Raw genomic sequence first — 20334 nt, forward strand, 5'->3', positions numbered from 1 at the left:
TTCACATTACTAGTTTCTAGTTTCATCCTCTATTAGACAAAAAGACACTGACACTACACCACTACTCTTGTCTAGTATTTTTCTTGCTTGGTTTCACACCTACTCCAATTTCTCTCTTTGTTGTTTTTTAGTTTCTAAATCTTCCCAATTTATCTTTGACCTGCTGCTGAACTCTGTGGCACAGTGGCTCAGTGGTCAGCACTGCTGCCTCAGAGTGCCAGGGACCTGGATTTGATTCCAGCCTCAGGTGCCTATCTGTGTAGAGTTTGTACATTCTCCCTGTATCTGTGTGGGTTTCCTCTCACAATCCAAAGATGTGTAGGTTAGGTGAATTGGCCATGCTAAATTGCCCATAGAATTCAGGGATGTGTAGGTTAGGTGCATTAGTCGGGGGAAATGTAAAGTAATAGAGTAGGGGAATGGGTCTGGGTGGGATACTTTTCAGAGGGTCGGTGTGGATTTGTTGGACCGAATGGCCTATTTCCACAATGTACAGATTCTATGAACTTTGCAGCATGACCTATCCTTTCTTTCAATTTGACACTATTAAGTTCCTTAGATAGTCATAGTTGGTGCCATTTTTTCACTGTCTTTCTCAATTGAGTATAATTTTATTCTAGTTATGAAATGTCTCATTAAATATTTTTCACTGTTTCTCTATTATTTTAATATTTTAACTTATTTTCCCTGGACATTTTAGCAAACTCTGTATTCACACCCTGGTAATGTCTTTCAGTTTCCAATCCCATAAACTAGTTTCAAACCCAATTTTTCACCTTCAAAATGAATATTAAATTCTATCATATTGTGATTGCTGTTACTTACAGGATACCTTAGTATAAGGTCATATATTAATCCTGTATAATAGTGTCAGGTCTAAAACAGTCTGGGAGGTTCTAATACATATTGGTCCAAGAAACTGTCCTGAATATTTACAAATTTGATTGGTCTGATCCATATGAAGGTCAAACTCCCACATGATTATTGCAGTACTCTTATGAAAAGCTGCCATTTTTTCTTGTTTTATATGCAGCGTAAATACTTTCAGGAGGTCTATAAACCACCTCTCACAGTGATTCTTTCCTTTACTATTACTTATCTCCATCCAAATTAATTGTATATTTTGATTCTCTGAACTAAGGTAATTTCTCACGCTAATACAGATTTAAGCCATGATTAACAGAGCTAACCTATATCCTTTTCCTCTTTTCCTGTTCTTCAAAATACCAAATAGCTTTGATTGTTCCGATCCCAGTGATGGTAACCTAGCAACCATGTCACCAATGGTTATTAAATCACACTTGTTTTGATTTGTGTTATCAATTCACGCTTTATGCACTCACACAAAAAGTCCTTTCTTCTGTATTTTTAATATTTTTCCCTACTGTAACTTTATTTGCTGGTGCACTCTTATCTTCCTACACTCTGACCATTCTCACTCTGATTATCATTGCTGCCCAGTTCTGTGTCTTTGTCCTTTCTGTTTATCAAATCTCCCCTTTTATGGACATTCTCCAGAGCACTTCCCCCACTCCCCACCCCATAACTCCCATGAAACTCTATATCTGATTCCCTCCATCTCAATGCTGGCTCCAGATTAATGGGTTTACTTGCTGTTACTCAAATTCCAGATTTTACTTCATTTCCTTCCTGAACAAACTTAGACTTTGCAACATCCCCTTTGCTATTAATACCAGCAGTGTTCATCCACAACACAGTGAGTTGGACCAGAATACTAATTGGTCTCAATGGGGACTAGAATTTGTCTGGAATGCATAATTTGATTTTGTTGCTATAGAATTATGCTGTAGCTGCTGCTACAGTTAAAGCATACAGAACAATCTGGCCTGCCCTGTGGTTGCAGATGCATATGAAACTGATCCTGATACTTCTCTGTTTAACTATAGGAGCATCAGAGACACTACTGCAGAGCATGAATTTTTACTTCATATCTCTGCTTTGTCATTGGGAATAAATAAAATGGAACTAGTAATTGGAGGCTTAAATAACAGCTCTTCTGAAGCAAGTTGCAAAGGCTTTGTGGGAGGCAATTACTGGCTTGCTCAGTTAGTTGTGAATGGGAACTTTAAGTCCAAGAATTTTCCTAGTCCCTGAATGACATGGGTAATGGCTGGTCATTTGGGAAGAAATGGCGAGATTGGAAAAATGAGATTCTTGAAGTCAAGAAGAAAATAAATCAAATCTTCCACCCAAGGTTTTAACAATGGGATAAGAATCTCACTAGTGAGCGATATACTTGCATGCACTAACGTCTCATTATTACCTATCTTATCTCATAGAGCCATAGATTCACAGAGATGTACAGCACAGAACCAGACCCTTCGGTCCTACTTATCCATGCCAAACAGATATCCCAACCGAATCTAGTCCCACCTGCCAGCACCTAGCCCATATCCCTCCAAACCCTTGCTATTCATATACCCATCCAAATGCCTTTTAAATGTTGCAATTGTACTAGCCTCCACTACTTCCTCTGGCAGCTCATTCCATACATGTAACACCCTCTTGGGTCTCTTTTATATCTTTCCCCTCTCACCCTAAACCTATGCCCTCTAGTTCTGCTCTCCCTCACCCCAGGGAAAATACCTTGTCTATTTACCCTATTCATGCCCTTCATGATTTTATAAACCTCTATAAGGTCACCCCTCAGCCTCCAACACTCTAGGAAAATCAGTCCTAGCCTATTCAGCCTCTCCCTATATGTATTTTGCTATTCTCCCACACAGTAGAGAGAAACTAGACAGTGACAGCTCCCAACATGAAGCCCACAGCAGCTGCCTTGTGGCTCCAGTTCACTACTTGCTCCAGTAGACCTTCATTCTGGCCAGCAGTTTTCAACACCTCAGGACATGCTCCATGGTTAATGGCCACCTGAAGCCTTTCCCCCACCCTGTCTTGGTGGTCAGCATCAGAAGCACAACAGCCTCACTGTATCATCATAGCATATCCCCAACACATTTAAAATACAGCTACCCACTTCAATGCTGCACTTTGGACTAACCCCTTGCATTGCAATGCTGCTGATAGTCACTTTGTATCAGGGTCAGGCATGATTCTCGTTTACAAAGTTTCCCAGGTTTCTTCACTTCCTCTCTTAGAGCTCACTCACTCTGCACCCATTGGGTGCTTACAACATCTCTGCCTTGCCTTTTAGCACATTGCCATGTCATTAAGATCCTGCAGGTTCATACTTTTATCTTACTTTATCTCTTAGCACAGATAAAAAGGCAGGCAGCTTGTCATATTTACAGTCATCAGTCTAGAAGCCAGACATGTTGCTTAATGACAGCATGCTATGCTAATGTCATACCTACAACATCTGCTAGAAATTTATGTGGAAATCGCATTGCACGCACTTCAACCAAATGACCATATCTGAAAGGCTAAGGGGAGCAGTCCTCAGTCAGGTGAAGTATGACTGTCATCAGTTGGGGATACCAATATTGTAAGTCAAGAGCATTGTCCAAGATTAGTACTCCAGTGGTTTGGACAGGGTCAGTTGGGTGCTTAGCACAGATAGAGTCAAGGGTTACATCTCATTACAGTCAGCGCAGTAGGACACAGTTAGTCCTGAACAATGACAAGATACTGTGCTTTGCTGGGCACTTAGGGAAAAGCAGCACTCATCCTGTCAGAGTTGAAACATGCTGAGGGGCTAAGGACGGACAACATGTGTATCCTGTATTTTTACAGCTGCAGTTACAATGACAGGTGAAGGTGGAAATTAGCAACACATTTACAAATGTGAGTACCTATTTGCAATGAAGTGTCATCTGTCCCACCTACATGCCCTCAGAAGTGTTTCATTCTCATTTCCCTCACAACACATGTACTCTGAAGGGCTATTCAAGAGTGGCAGCTGTGTTTTATATATGGCACCGGCAATGGAAGCCCCAGAAGGTCCTGACAGTGGTAGATATTCCACTGTTGGCATGTGCAAGATAATGTGAGAGCAGCGCAATAGAGGCAGGGTGCATACACAATCAGGTGAGCAGAGGAGAATTATATATGATAACTCACTAGAACTGATGGAGAGAAATCCTAAATGAAATTTCCAAAATTGACACTTAGCCAATTTTTGATAACATTCAGCCTATAGTCTTTATCCCCCCATATTGGATATTGAATTTTTACTTAATACTGCTTATTTATTTATTTACCAACAAATACATTAACATATAAAACACTGGAGAAATGTTTTTAATTTGTAAGCTGTTATACGGAAAAGTAATACCCTGATGCATTTGTGATGAGAATTTTAATGATCAACACTCAGACAGAAACATTTGGCAAATGAGGTCCTATTTTAATGTATTCCTAATACCTGGTTTTAGATTGTGTTACAACATGGTGGTAAACCCCTCTGCAAATTAAACCAAACACAAAGAAAAACTCACCACACCTCATAATCTGTTAAAATATGAGTGACAGACAACTACCCAAATACCACTCTTTAAAGAAAAATAACAATTTTATTTTTTAGCTCCAAAAGTGAACATTAAACAACAACTATTTACAACACTAAGCCTCCTTTCTCTTAAAGATGTGTTATCTACCTCCCACTCTATAACAATCTACTGATCCAATAAAGCCCCTATTAAATTTACAGCAACTTAATGTTTTCAAAACCATACGCGGCTGTTGTCTGCGATATTAATCTTCCTCTGTTTGTGGATTTCCCTGGGTCATCTTCAGTCTTCAGTTTTTGTGCCGTCTGTCTGACAATGGCTCTTTCCTCCTGGCTAACTGTCCAAAATGCCTGCTTTTTATGTCCCAAACATCAGATTGTCTTGTTGGTTCGATGTTGTCAAAACAGTAAAATTCAAATTTGATTGGGTTTTAATATCTTGGGATATAATTTAAAATGATTGGTTATATTCAAACTGCTGTGAAAACAGCTCAGGTATCGAGGTTACAGCCAAATGTTACATCTTCAAATTATCCAGTACACTTTGTGCCTATTAGTCAGTCACATGTCAGGTGCTTGCCAGCTTTCACTCTCTTAAATGTACAGTACACACCTTCAACTTCATAACACCACCTTAAGAAAAAAAAGAACCATCATAATGAAAAGATGGCTTCATTTTTTTCTATGTCTTAACCCCATTACATGACATACATTAGACATTAATTTAAGTTCATATTAACTTCTGCATGTGTATGTGTCATTGGTATCTGTTCAATCTTATTTATATTTTGTCGGTTAAATCAGCGATAATGCATCTGTTATCACATTCTTATGACCCGCAACATGTATGATTTGTAAATTAAAAGTCTGTAACATAAGACTCCAATGAAGTAATCTCATATTCTTGTCTTTAAATCATTCCAAGAATGCAAGAATATTGTGATCTGTGTACACAACCATCTCTGACACATTGTTTGTCATATAAACATGAAAATGTTGTAATGCCAGTATCAAACTTAACAATTCCTTTTCGATCACAGAGTATTTTCTCTGGTGGGTGTTGAGTTTCTTTGAAAAGTAACCAATTGGCAGTTCAATTCCATCATCATCTTCCTGTAGCTTCAACTCCTATGTCACGAGCATCGATTGCAACTTTGAAGGGTTTCAAAACTTTTGGTGTAGCTAAAACTGGTGTGGTGGTTAATATTGCTTTTAAATTGTCAAATGCCTCCTGACATTGTTCTGTCTACTGAAGTTTTATGTTCTTCTTCAGCAAATCTGTTAACGGTGCCACTAGGCTGCTGATGTTTGGAACAAACTTCTGATAGAATCCGCTTAGTACCAAAAATCAAAGCACCTCTTTCTTTGAGGTTGGTCATGGAAATTCCTCCATGGCCTTCGTCTGTGCATTCCTTGGGATCAACCTTCCATGGCTCTGGCTTGAAACATCGATTTTCCTACTCCTCGGATGCTGCCTGACCTGTTGTATGTTTCCAGCAACACACTCTCGACTCTGATCTCTAGCATCTGCAGACCTCACGGTCTTCCATGGCTGATGTTATGTCACAAGAATGTCACCTCTGCATTCGCGAATTCTGTGTTCTTTAAATTTATTACCGATTTTGCTTCTTTTAATCATTCAAAGAGCTCTAACAACTGTACCATGTGATCTTTCCAGGACCCATCAATGATCACTCCATCATACAGATAGACTGCACAGTTTGTTAACCCAGCCACAACTCTGTTCATGCATCTTTGGAATTTGGCTGGTGTGTTTTCATTCCAAAGGGCATCACTTTGAATTGAAAAAGCCCACTTGGGGTTACAAACGCAGAAATTCCTTTTGCTTTCTCTCATAAAGGTACCTGCCAGTAACCACACTGTAATTCCAACTTTGTGATGTAACTGGCTTGTCGAACTTTCTCAATACTGTCCTCCAATCTTAGTATTGGATATGAGTCCGATGTTGTTATGATGTTGACCTTCTGATAGTCCACACAAAATCGTTGAGTCTCGTCAGGTTTGGGAACTAACACAATCAGTGAATTTCATTCACTCTGACTCAGTTCAATGATATCTTCATTGAGCATCGAATCCACTCCTTTCTGGACTTTTGTGTCTTTGAAAGGATTAAGCCTGCAAGTGTGTTGTTTCTTTGGAATAGCATTCCCTACATCTACCACATGCACAATAGCATTGATCCTCCCCATCTTATTCCTGCATATGTCCCCATACTGCTGCAACAAGCCTTTCAACAGTGTTCTATTCTCCTGAGACAGATAGTTTACTAATCTATTCCACTCCTCAATGACTTCTTCATTGTTTAATGCATATTGAGGCACGTCAAACTCCACAACAGCTGGATTTGATTCCTCACTTTGTAGGGCAGTAACTAACACCTGCTTCTTTAGTGTGTTGCTGGTAAAGCACAGCAGGTCAGGCAGCATCCAAGGAACAGGAGAATCGACGTTTCGGGCATAAGCCCTTCATCAGGAATGAGGAAAGTGCGTTCAGCAGGCTAAGATAAAAGGTAGGGAGGAGAAACTTGGGGGAGGGGCGTTGGAAATGTGATAGGTGGAAAGAGGTCAAGGTGAGGGTGATAGGTTAGAGTGGGGTGGGGGCGGAGAGGTCAGGAAGAAGATTGTAGGTTAGGAGGGCGGTGCTGAGTTCGAGGGATTTGACTGAGACAAGGTGGGGGGAGGGGAAATGAGGAAACTGGTGAAATCCGAGTTCATCCCTTATGGTTGGAGGGTTCCCAGGCGGAAGATGAGGTGCTCTTCCTCCAACCGTCGTGTTGTTGTGGTCTGGCGGTGGAGGAGTCTAAAGACCTGCATATACTTGGTGGAGTGGGAGGGGGAGTTGAAGTGTTGGGCCACAGGGTGGTTGGGTTGGTTGGTCCGGGTGTCCCAGAGGTGTTCTCTGAAGCGCTCTGCAAGTAGGCGGCCTGTCTCCCCAATATAGAGGAGGCCACATCGGGTGCAGCGGATGCAATAGATAATGTGTGTGGAGGTGCAGGTGAATTTCTGGCGGATATGGAAGTTTCCTTTGGGGCCTTGGAGGGAAGTGAGGGGGGAGGTGTGGGCGCAAGTCTTACACCTCCTGCGGTTGCAGGGGAAGGTGCCGGGAGTGGAGGTTGGGTTGGTGGGGGGTGTGGATCTGACGAGGGAGTCACGGAGGGAATGGTCTTTACGGAACGCTGATAGGGGAGGGGAGGGAAATATATCCCTGGTAGTGGGGTCCGTTTGGAGGTGGCGGAAATGACGGTGGATAATACGCTGTATGTGGAGATTGGTGGGGTGGTAGGTGAGGACCAGTGGGGTTCTGTCCTGGTGGCGGTTGGAGGGGCGGGGCTCAAGGGCGGAGGAGCGGGAAGTGGAAGAGATACGGTGGAGGGCATCGTCGATCAGTTTGGGGGGGAAATTGTGGTCCTTGAAGAAGGAGGCCATCTGGGTTGTACGGTTTTGGAACTGGTCCTCCTGGGAGCAGATGCGGCGGAGACGAAGGAATTGGGAGAATGGGATAGCGTTTTTACAGGGGGCAGGGTGGGAGGAGGTACACCTTGACTACACCTCCCCTCCAACCGCCACCAGGACAGAACCCCACTGGTCCTCATGACACTTCTGTCTGACCCTCTGCCTGTTCAGATTTTTCCTGCACCATTACATCAAACAGGATATTCACTAACTGAACCTCAACTCCTTCATCTTTCTCTTTAGTTTTTGCTTCATGCTATGATAGTGGGATCTTGTTACTGCACAGTCTGGGAAATACAAGGGTATTTTTCTTTTAGCTCCTCAGTTTCCTAGTCTTCCTTTGGCTGCTCTACAACAAGGGGTGTCACTCCCACCTTGGATCCTGTTAAATCATTCCTGAGAAGAAACTGGATTCCTGGAATTGACACCCTGTCAATCACTCCCACAGTAACTTCCCCACTCTTAAGTTGGCACTCCAATCCAGTCTTACATAGGGAATGCAAAATGTGTGTCTATCTATCTCACAAATTACCACTCTCTCGGGTAACATGTCAGAAAGAGTGCAAATACATTCATCTCTCACTATTAGAGACTGGTTAGATCCTGTATCTTTCAATCTCTCAAAAATATGACTTCTTTTTTCCTCCCCCCCACCATGCCGTCCCATGCTTTCTGAGTATACTTTACACACAGAGGTGAATTCTTTATAGAGATCAGGCACTAACTCCATACCCAGCCCCTGTCTAGGCTGTGCACTCTCCTGCAGCTCGTCGACCTTTCTTCGGGTTTCCTTGACTACTTTTACTAATGCCATTGGCTTAGCTTCTTTAACTGCATCTTTTCCCACAGTGCCTTTCTTTAATGACCAGCAATGCGGCTTTATGTGTCCCACTTTACCACAGTGGAAACACCTGAGGTCTTTCATCTCATTTCCACCTTCCTGGGCTTCTTTTGTAACCTGTGGTAAACTCTTACTAGTGCGCTCTTCGCTTTGTTTCATCGTGTAGGATGTCCCCTTCTCCCAATTTCTATCCCTCACAGGATGAAATTCTTGCCAGAAGCTAAACTTTGCCTTATGCACCAATGCATATTCATCTGTCATCTCTGCTGCTCCCGTCACTTCTCGAACTTTCTGTTCCTCCATGTGAATTCTTACTGTCTCTGGAAGTGAGTTTAGAGCAGAATAATCCTCCAGCAGAATAATATGCCTTAGAGCCTCAGAGGACTTATCTATTTTTAAGGTCCACATCCATCAATCAAAATGACTATGTTTAATTCTTTCAAACTCAACATTAGTCTGACCTGATTCATTCTTTATGTTTCTGAACGACGTCTATATGCTTCTGGTACCAATTCATAAGCACTCAAAGTAGCCTGTTTGACCACTTCATTATCTCTTGACCCCCTCATCTGACAACGCTGCAAATACCTCACCAGCTCTGCCTACCAGTTGTATTACCCACAAGTCCTCTGACCACTCCATCTGCCTAGCCAATTTTTCCAATGAAATAAAGAAAGCTTTGACATCTTTCTCATCAAAGTGTGGCAATGTTTTAACAAATTTGTATACATCACTACCTTCTCTCTTCATCTCCATCCTGCTAACTTGACTTTCCCGAATAAGTCGCAAATTCAGAAGTTCAAATTCTCTCTCCTTTTCTCTTTTATTCTCTCCCTTTCTTCTTTTTCTCTTTCTCTTTTTTCTCTCTCTCTTTGCCATGCTAAGAACCTCCTCTCTCTTTATTTTTCCCCTCTCTTTCTCTCTTTGTTTATCTTTTAACTCCATTTGCCTCAATTGCATTTTAAGTTTTTCTAACTCTACTGCACTTGTCTGTTTCTCTGAAACACCTACATGTTTGAGTAGCTCCTCACAATTTTAGCTTTACGTTGGTCCTTGGTTAAACTCAATGCTAACCTTTTAGTTAATTCTAAAAGTAAGGTCTTTTTCTTTCCTTCTAAACTTTCTTGGTAAATTTGGGAATCATCTTCAAACTCCAGAACCTCTTTAGCAATCTTAAGAGCCATTTTTCTCACTTCTAATTTAATCATCCACAAGTAACCAAAATTAAACAAATTGTCTCAACTACATTTTATTTAAAGATCTAGGACACTAATCGGCAAGTGTTTAAATCTGCTGGAATCTTTGTACCCCAAATCTGTAAAAATCTGTCCAAATCACAGACTGGATCTGTCTAAACCTGTCCAAATCCTGGACCTGAGCCCCCAAACTGTTACAATACGGAGGTAAGCCCTTTGCTAATTGAACCCAACACACAGAAAAACTCACCACACCTCATAATCTGTTAAAGTATGAGTGACAGACAACTACCCAAATACTGAGTATTTAAAGAAAAAATAACAATTTTATTCTTTCACTCCAAAAGTGAACATTAAACAACAACTATTTACAACACTAAACCTCCTTTCTCTTAAAGATTTATTATCTACCTCCCACTCTAAAACAACCTACTGATCCAATAAAGCCCCTATTAAATTTACAGCAACTTAATGTTTTCAAAACCATACAGCGGCTGTTGTCTGCGATATTAATCTTCCTCTGTTTGTGGATTTCTCTGGGTCATCTTCAGTCTTTGGCTGCAAAGGTGTTTTATATTTAAAAAGGTACCTTTGACAGAGAGTGTTTTTGAGCAGTCTGTCTGACAATGGCAGGTGGTACTCTTTTCTCCTGGCTAACTGTCCATAATGCCTGCATTTTATGTCCCAAGCATCAGATTGTCTCATTGGTTCCATGTTGTCAAAACAGTAAAATTCAAATTTGATTGGGTTTTAGTATCTTGGGGCATAATTTAAACTGACTGGTTAAATTTGAACTGCTGTGAAAACAACTCAGGTGTCTAGTTTACAGCCAAATATTACATCTTCAAATTGTTCAGTACACTTTGTGCCTGTTAGTCAGTCACATGACAGGTGCTTGCCAGCTTTCACTCTCTCTTAAAGGTTCAGTACACGCCTTCAACTTTATAACAATTGCATCTCAAAATTTCCATTTATGATGACTGTCTAGTCATACCTATGCATTCATATGCGTGATATGCTTCTTCAGTGTTGTAACTCGGAAAAACACAACTGTAGAATAATTCAAGAAAACATTGTGTAATGTGTTAGGCAGGTCCAAGAATCATTATGTTAACACTACTGCTTTCAGGAGAACACAGAGCTAGGAGCTTTCCAAGTGTTTATAGTACTGTGTTTAGACATTCTAATTCCAGTTCAAAAACATAACAGTGTTCAAACTTGGCAGAAAATTAATTAGTAGCTACTATAGGTGAGCACATAATGCTAACAATTCTCTTTTTTCTTATTAGACTCCAGCAATGCCAAATTAAATGAAATTCTACAGAAAGATTTTAGCTTCATAGCCAACCAGTGGGTTTAGCTAAACTATTCCCACAGTCTAACTTTTTGCTCAGAATCTTTTGTGCTTTTCCTGGCTCTGATCATTGCACAATTAATCTTTCACACAATATTTCAAATTCACCTGCATTAACTTTCTTTACCCACTTTGTTTGAAACAAAACAACCAGAGAGCAGGGTAAAGGAGTCTGTAAGAAGTTCTCCTGCTCTTCCTATCTCAAACAGAAGAGGTAAACATTTACCTTACATTGGCAATCACGTGCTTTACCATACCCACACGAGCAAAACCTGATTGGAACATCAACTGCGCTCTCAGAAACCCTCCTTATTTCTCGCTGTGATACTATGAGTTGTCAGGCTTCATCTTTGCACATATCAGGGGTTTCTTTCCCTTTTTTGGCACCTCCACGATGCCTGAAATGTGGTATTGGAACGTTTAACGCCTTGGAGCACAAACAAGGCTGTGCCTTAATTTCTTCCCATTTTCTGTCCTCAAAATGGCACAATTTCTGCTCCTTTTTTTCAAATTTCAGATTACTGCGTCTGAATGTTTAAGAAAAAAAGTCAACAATAATGTCATTGTTAAACTGCCCAAAACACAGCACACGAAGTAACAAAGTTCCTTTGTAACCAACGTTGCCTTCTCATGATTTCACAATCGAGATTAAACATCCTGTCTTTCTGACTTCTCAGCCTCCTCCTCCAACTTCACAGCTAGCTGTCGTTAATTCTGTAATTACTTGTGTTTGCTACCAGATGTTTGATAAGAAATAGAATTCTATCCTGAAGATATTATGGTAGTTATGGAACACGAGGGAACCGCAGACATTTACTAAGAACAATGGAATAATATAAACAATGCAAATACTATTTTCTGTTTTCATCTTGAAATGAGAATGTGAAGACTGAGGAAACAGCAGGCTTATGTTAACAATAGCAGTACAATTGGAGTAAACCTGAATCTTACAGTCACGGCATATTTGTTTTAAAGATGCATATACACTCATAAAGGCCTGTACACTTCAAGTCACCTGAATATTTTTAAAAATATATCGTCGATAAGGATCAATGGTAATGCTGTGGGAGTAGTAATTGTTGTGTACAGGCTCCTTCCAGCATAAAGTGGTCTCATGTGGATTAGTCCATCCAACCTTTTGGTCTAAATAGAAGTGTCCAAGCAATATGAAGTTTTTTGCATTAGAGCAACTATTTACAGGATATGTGAACATAATCTATGATACTGCAGAGATTACAAGGAGCACATTAATCCCAGGATTTGTCTACCACCTGCTCATTCTTAATTCCAACTAAGTCCCTATAATGTCATCACACTAGATGGTGCTCACTGTACTCAAGTCAATCAGACACTTATACATCAGTAATTCATGCACAGGCTTGTGCCAGGAGGGTACTCATGCCATTCAAATAACTACAGTAGAGAAATGGAGTATTCCTTTGTTACACAGCCTGCACCGTGTCTATCTAATGTTGATTATATCAATGGCTTCAGTTACAAAGCCCTAAAAACAGGGTTCCTCAGCATTTCTGGAAACGTGAAACAGGCTGAGAAAATACTGCAATTTTTCAGACAGGAAATCAGACAGTGACTGCAGTCTTCATCTGAAGTAATATTGCCCACTGCACTGATGCCCACTGGCATGTTCAGTATTTCCACCATATTTTGTTCTCATAGCCCAGCTATCTAATTGTTTTGAAGAAAGGACACTGGACCTGAAATATTAATCCTGCTTTCTCTCCACAGATGCTGCTAGACATGCTGAGTTTTCCTAGCAATTTCTGTTTTTGTGGTGCTCTTATCAGATTTTAAAATTTTTTACATTCATTTCTTTGCTAGTTCTGCAGTGCGGTATATTCATATAACATTGTCCTCATTAGACCCTCTGATGTTCCCACTCAGGTTAAGAAAGAAAAGGGTGAAAAGAAATGAAATATCATTACCCTCTCCTCTCCCCTAATAAACAAAAAGGATGAATTTGTCTAAAGGTAACTACAATTAGTGAAAAAAGACTAAAGGCACATCAGGGCTTTGCGCCACAGTGAATTAGAAAAATGGAAGTTAAACACAATCCTGAGAAACATGTACTTTGAGCTTTCCAGCTTAAGCCATAGATATAGTTAACATTAGATAAATGCAGTGCAGGCTGCGTAGCAAACTCTCTCCAAACTCCAAGACCTAGGACTTTGCTCCCCCGCTTTGTAACTGGATCCTTGACTTCCTGACCCACAGACCACCATCGATAAGGATAGGTGACAATACCTCTTCCACAATAATCCTCAACATCAGTGCCCACAAGGCTGTGTGTTCAGCCCCTTACCATACTCCTTATACATTCATGACTATGTGGCCAAATTCTGCTCTAACTCCATTTACAAATTTGCTGATGACACAACCGTAGTGGGTCAGATCTCAAGCAATGACAGGACAGAGAACGGGAAAGAGATATACTACTTAGTGGTATGGTGATTCTCTCCCTCAATGTCAGCAAACAAAGAAGCTGGTTGTCAACTTAGGAAGCAGTGTGGAGGACACGTCTATCTGTTTCAATGGTGCTGAGGTGGAGGTGCTTGAGATCTTCAAGCTCCTAGGAGAAAACATTGCCAACAATCTACCCAGGTCCATCCACATCACGCTATAGTCAAGAAAGCACACCAATGCCTCTACTTCCTCAGAAAGCTATAAAAAGTCAGCATGTCCACAATAACTCTTACCAATTTTCATAGATGCACCATGGAAAGCTTTTTGGATTTGTCACAGCTTGGTATGGCAACAGCTCTGCCCAAGGCCGCAAGAAATTACAGAGTTGTGAATACAGCCTAGTCCATCACAAAAACCAAACTTCCTTTGATTGACTCTGTCTACACTTCCTGCTGCCTCAAGCAAGGAGCCAACATAACCCAAGACCCTCCCCATCCTGCCTAGACTCTCTTCCACCCTCTTCCATCAGGCAGAAGATACAAAAGTTTGAAACAGATTCAAGAACAGCTTCTTCCTCACTGTTAGCGGAGCTGCCAATTTAACCTACAGCACATTTCATGCTCATGACAGTGGCCAACATTACCATATTTTAACTTGTGAAATACCTCTTTTTGTCAGCCACATACAGAAATTCTCACTTAGCTTAAGACCCTCCAAATACAACTGTCAAGGAAAATCGACAAATCTACATAAAATCTGTTTGCTCTATATGTACTGAGATCTCAGTTCTGTGTATTGGATAACTAATATAGTAAACCTGTTTTACAGAACAGTATTATAAGTTTATCCCATATTGCAGACAAATAAATTCTGCATTCACTCCCACATATCTCACTAATCTAAATAATTAGAATTTAGGAGAGATTTTATTGTACGGATGATATAAGATAGGATATTTGGCCTTTCATGCTTATAATTACCTTACTACCATGTGATTCTATCTGAATTGCAATCATAACACACTTTACTTAGAATCATTGAGTCATAGAGTCATACAGCATGAAAACAGACCCTTCAATCAAACTCATCCATGCCAACCAAATTTCCCAAGCTAAACTAGTCACACTTGTCTGCATTTGGTCCATATCCCTCTAAACTTTTCCTATTCATGTACCTTTCCAAATGTCTTTTAAATGTTGTAACTGTCCCTGCATCTATTACTTCCTGTGGTTTATTCCACACACGAATCATCCCTGTGTGAAAAATGGTCCTGCTCAGGTCCCTTTTAAATCTTTCTCCTCTCACCTTAGAAAATGCCCTCTGATTTTGAAGTCCCCCATGGCAGGGAAAAGACCTTTCCTGTTTACCTTATCTATTCCCCTCATGGTTTTATGAATGTCTATAAAGTCATCCCTCAAACTCCTATGCTCCAGTAAAAGAGTTCCAGCCTATCTAATCTCTCCCCATAATTTAAACCTTCTATTCCTGGCAACATTCTGATAAATCTTTTCTGAACCCTCTCCAATTTAATAATATTCCTCCTATAGCATGCAATCAGAATAATAGTCTCAGTTCAATGTTTTATGGTTTATAAGGTAGTCAGAAATAGTGATACTTGGAATGTTATAGAGTTTTCTAGAACCTCTACTGAGACAGGGAGATTTGCAGCTTTTGAGAGTTTTTTTTCTTCAAACACCCAGATCTGTGATTACAGAAATCAAATCCATAAAGAGTTGCTAAGCAAGTTCCATAACATTTCAAAGCTAGGTTTCCAGCAATTAACAGTCACAAGCTACATCTCTGTCTCATTAAAAACTTTGCTTGTTTTCATGCTGAGAAAATTGCATGTCTTATATTCCTCCAAGCACGAAATATACTACAAAGCTGGCGTCTAAAAGAATAGTAAAAACAGAAAACACTAAACATACACAGGAGGATAGGCAGCATCTATGAAGAGTAAAAGAGAGTTAATGATTCAGATCTCTGACCTTCCATAGTTTTTGGTGAATAGATATGTGCTAGTGGAGAAATCTCCATTTGAAACAAATAGGTTTTTACTGGTGCTTATTGAAAGAGAAAAACAAGGCAACCCTTAACCTCAAATTGTTTCCATTGTTAGCTTTGATGTGTGGTGGCTTTCTCATCTGAATGATGATGTTGTGGATTCAACGCTGTCTCATAGACTTAGGTTTACAATCAAAGCTGAAACTTCAATATAGTTTGATGACTCTGCTAAGTTATCTAAGAGTGAGACATTAAACTGATGTCCCAGGTGCTCTCTCAACTGCACATAAAAGATCCAACTGAACTGAACAGATAGGTTCTTCTTGTATCCTGATAATGTCTAACACCCCCCCACCCCTCCACCCCCAACCAAATAAATCAATACAGATTATTTAACAGCTAATGTCATTTGTGGGCTTTTCGGTGTTCAAACCAGTTGATTAGATTAGATTACTTTAGATTAGATTACTTACAGTGTGGAAACAGGCCCTTCGGCCCAACAAGTCCACACCGACCCGCCGAAGCGAAACCCACCCATACCCCTACATTTACCCCTTTAACCTAACACTACGGGCAATTTAGCATGGCCAATTCACCTGACCCGCACATTTTTGGATTGTGGGAGGAAACCGGAGCACCCGGAGGAAACCCACGCAGACACGGGGAGAATGTGCAAACTCCACACAGTCAGTCGCCTGAGTCGGGAATTGAACCCGGGTCTCTGGCGCTGTGAGGCAGCAGTGCTAACCACTGTGCCACCGTGCCACCCACCACTGGGTGCTGTATTTTACCATGCTCCAATAGAGACTGCACTTCAAAAAGTACTTTATGTTAGATAGTGGACATGAATTACTGATAAGAAAGGTTTATCACACAAGAAAATACGAATATGATAAAAGTGAGAAGTGTTTGCCAGAATTTGCTGTCTGACTTACACACCAATAACTGTGAACACTGGGAGCCCCACTATTACTTCCATTGCAGAAGCTGGGCAAATAGTCAGCTGAATATTCAAATATTCAGTTTCTTACTTATTTGGAAACTAACAAATTGAAACTTATTATTTGACCAGAACTATCTTTCACTTCTATGTTTTTCTCTTTCTTCCACTCTCAAAGCTGTTGAATATGGGATCACATCCTAGGCTCAAACATCATTTGTTGTTTTATCAAAGGCACTCCTTGTGTTAAATTAGTCCTCTGATTTACACCTTAGATATCAATTCCTTAAACTATCAATTCACAGTGACCACAATGTGTGGTATTTCAAGATGCATCACAGCCATTCTCTTAGCTTCCTTAGACAGCACCTCCCAAACCCATGATTTCTGCCACCAAGCAGGACAAAGAAAGCACCATCCTGGCCTGGACCTACATTTACCATATCTTGACAGTCACTGGATCAAAACCAAGGATTCCCTGCTGAATGCCACTTTTGGTGCATTTACATCAAAGTGACTGATCAGCAGTTCAGTCATTGACTCCCTACAGTGAGGATTCTGCCCATCTAGTCCACATTGACACTCTAAAGAGCGTTCCACCCAGATACTTTCCTCCCCCAACCTTATTCCTTGCAAACCTGCATTTCCCATGGCTAATCCACCTAACCTACACATCCCTGGACACTATGGCCAATTCACCTAACCTGCACATCTTTGAACTGTGCAAAGAAACTGGAGCACCTGGAGAAAACCCACGCAGACACAGGGAGAATGTGCAAATGCCACACAAACAGTCGCCTAAGGCTGGAATTGAACCTGGGACCCTGATGCTCTAAGTCAGAAGGTTGTGAGTTCAAGCCCCCCACCAGCTGGTACTCTTGTTGAGTACAGAAGGAGTGCGTCCTTTTGGCAGATGCTGTCTTCAATGGTAAATCAACAATCTGTCTCCTTTCTCAGATATTCATTAAAAATAAAGTCCAACTATTCAAAGAGTTCTCATTGGTGTCCTGACCAATTATATAACTCTCAAATTATGTCACTGGACCAGATTACTTAATCATTACTTTGTTTTTGCTTGTGATATGTGACTGTGCACAAGTTGGTTACTATGGGTTGAATCTTCTTTTGGCTAAATGTCAGTTTCATCGAGTTCCTTGGAGAAGTTCTCAAAGCAGATCTCTAGCGATTTTTTACCAAACCCATCTCATTAGCTAGCTACCCAGCCCCTAGGGTGGCCTTCATGTCTGATTCCAGCCTCAGAAAGACCAACATCCCTGGTGCCCACACCATATTTAGAAGACTGCTGTGTACTAGGACAAGGCTGGAATTCTAAAGCTGCCCTACTTGGTGAAGGATGGTAATTCAAATAACGTCAGAGAGAGAAGGTGCTGGAAGGGGGCATTGCCATCTTCTGAGAGGCACCTGGAGGTCCTGATAAATAGGGTGGCGTAAACAAGGGGACAAGGGCTATGGCAGAAGAGGCCATGCCATCAGACCCTATTGGCCTGATGGTCTGATGGTCTCATGATCTGCTGGCCTGATGGTCTGATGTTACCACCAGAGTCTATCCAGTCTCCACAGTGCTTCCTCTACTCCACCAGGGTGCATTACTCTTCTCTCCACCACTGCACCCTCCCTTCATCTCTGCTGCTGCACCCATCTCCCACAAAGGCTTATGCTCTGCCATCCTCACTGTTGCCAACAACATCTTCCCTCACTTGCCTTCACTGCCCTCCATCTTTCCACTGCACTAACCCTCCGTGATCTCTGTGCTGCCTACTCCCTCCCTTAGGACACTTCACCACCTTTCCCCCACCTATTGCAGCCATGCCACCCACTGTTACCTCACTCCTTCCGTCCCTTTCTTCCATTCCATGTGAACACAGTCTGTGAGAGGGCAGAAAGAGCCTGGATGGGTGGAGGTGTGCCCAAGAGCAAGCTCCCACTATGAGGTGAGAAACCTGGCCTTTGCAGCTGGAGACCAGAACTGCTCCTGTGGGGATGCCAAAACATTCATGTCCTGCCAACCGAGTAGGTCCTACTTTTCAAACCACTGCAACTCTCATAGTCACCCTGTTGTCAACATCATTCTTTGTACACTACTTCTAACCATTGGTGGCCATGCCTTCTCTCCCACGCATCTTGCAGGTACCAGTGGGATGCTCACAGCCTTGGTGGAGAAACAACTGGAAGAGAGCTCTCAGCTTCCCACTAGTTCAGATACTGATACCTTAGTGGGAACACCACATTCAGAAAGTCTGAGAGCTCAATTTGTTGAGCCTCTCACTGCACCCCTTCTACAGCTAGCCAAGAGAGATAGAGCCCAGGCTGCTGCCACTCATAGGACTCCTGGAGGCCAGCTACCTGCTCAGATCCAGGCAGGAGAGGACCCTGTGGAGTCGGCAATCAGGCACTTCATCCCCATGGACAGGAAGGAACAAGTGTGGCAGACAGCAATGTTGGAGGTGATCGCCTTCATTGCCCAGATGTTGCAGGAGTGCAGCTACACAAGGGAGACCCAACAGCCTTCATAAGTGAGTTTCTGGTTGCCATGGTGACTCAGATCCAGCACCCTCAAAGTCTGCTGGAGAGACATATACACCTGAATTCCAGCCTTAGCCAATGGTCTATAGGAGTGAAGGAAATGGTGACGGGAGGACAGGGAACTCAGCACACATTCTATTGCTGCTTCCTCACAAGTAGACAAGGTGACACCAGGAAGCACAGCAGGAGAAAGAATTGCATACAGCTCTCTCACTAGTCTCTGGAGATGAACAGGCCCTCCACTTTGCCTGGCCCCTCTGTCCCTTGCAAATTCAAGTGAGAAGGCCTCTGGTAAGACCACCTTCAGCATGTCTGAGCCATTCAACCTCAGCTCGTAGGCTGGAGACCAGACCACTAAGACCACAGGTTTTACTTCCCTCTACCCCAACTGTAGAACCTGGACCAGCATTGAGACATAGTGGGAGGGAGAGAAAGAAGAAAGCTTTAGGACGCTTGGTGGCATGGGTAACAACACATTGTATATAGAGTATCATGTTGGCATATATTATTGATTTTGCCATACATCTGCTTGTTTGCGTTTCCGTGTAGTCCCAAATGTACCAGTGTGTAAATGATGCTCAATTTAATATTTATATAAGACATGCCATAGATTGATGTCTGTGCTGAAAGCCAGCCACGGCATGTGGAAGCAATATGAGCAAGGTGTATACAGGACAATGGGCATCCATTGACCCTCATGGTTAAACATTTATATTTTATCCTTGGCCTCTGAGTCCAAAAGTATGACTATGAATGAAGTGGGCAGGGAAGTTTCCAGCACACCGGAAGCCAGTTCATTAGGTTTGGGATCAGGGCACCTGGACAAGGCATGGGTTTGTGTGTTCTTGCCTTCTGAGGGGCCTCACTTCAATGAATCTTATTGCCCACTTCCTCACTGATCAGGACACTTTCTCTATTCATTCTGGGTGTAGTTACAGCTATTTTCTTGCTCATTGCATTGTTTGAATTTTCAGTACAATGGAAGATGACATTGTACGTGGAACTCAGTGAACAAAGCCATGGACTTCGGTGAAGTCTACTCCCCTAAGACACTTTGAGATTTGGCTCCCTGCTTCCTGCAAATGCAACGTTTGCCACATAATTGCTGTCTCATGATACAGATATGAGATTG

At 41.7% G+C, this 20334-nt stretch overlaps 1 protein-coding gene across 6 annotated transcripts in view; it reads right to left on the minus strand.

The window, feature by feature from the left end:
• Window positions 1–20334, minus strand: part of LOC122559567 (FYVE, RhoGEF and PH domain-containing protein 4) — a 256121-nt gene that overhangs the window by 211767 nt on the left and 24020 nt on the right. Inside the window, exon 1 of one of the 6 annotated variants that reach the window (XM_087997371.1) lies at window positions 11520–11724. The exons of the other annotated variants lie outside the window; for them this stretch is intronic. The gene's annotated coding sequence lies outside the window, so the exon portion shown is untranslated. Of the gene's footprint in view, window positions 1–11519; window positions 11725–20334 lie in introns of those variants that run through there. 6 annotated transcript variants of the gene reach the window in all.

This window comes from Chiloscyllium plagiosum, unplaced genomic scaffold (genome assembly GCF_037043375.1).
Source record: "Chiloscyllium plagiosum isolate Xiang-an unplaced genomic scaffold, Cpla_swu_hap1 HiC_scaffold_19, whole genome shotgun sequence".
In the NCBI taxonomy this organism is placed as follows: Eukaryota; Metazoa; Chordata; class Chondrichthyes; order Orectolobiformes; family Hemiscylliidae; genus Chiloscyllium; species Chiloscyllium plagiosum.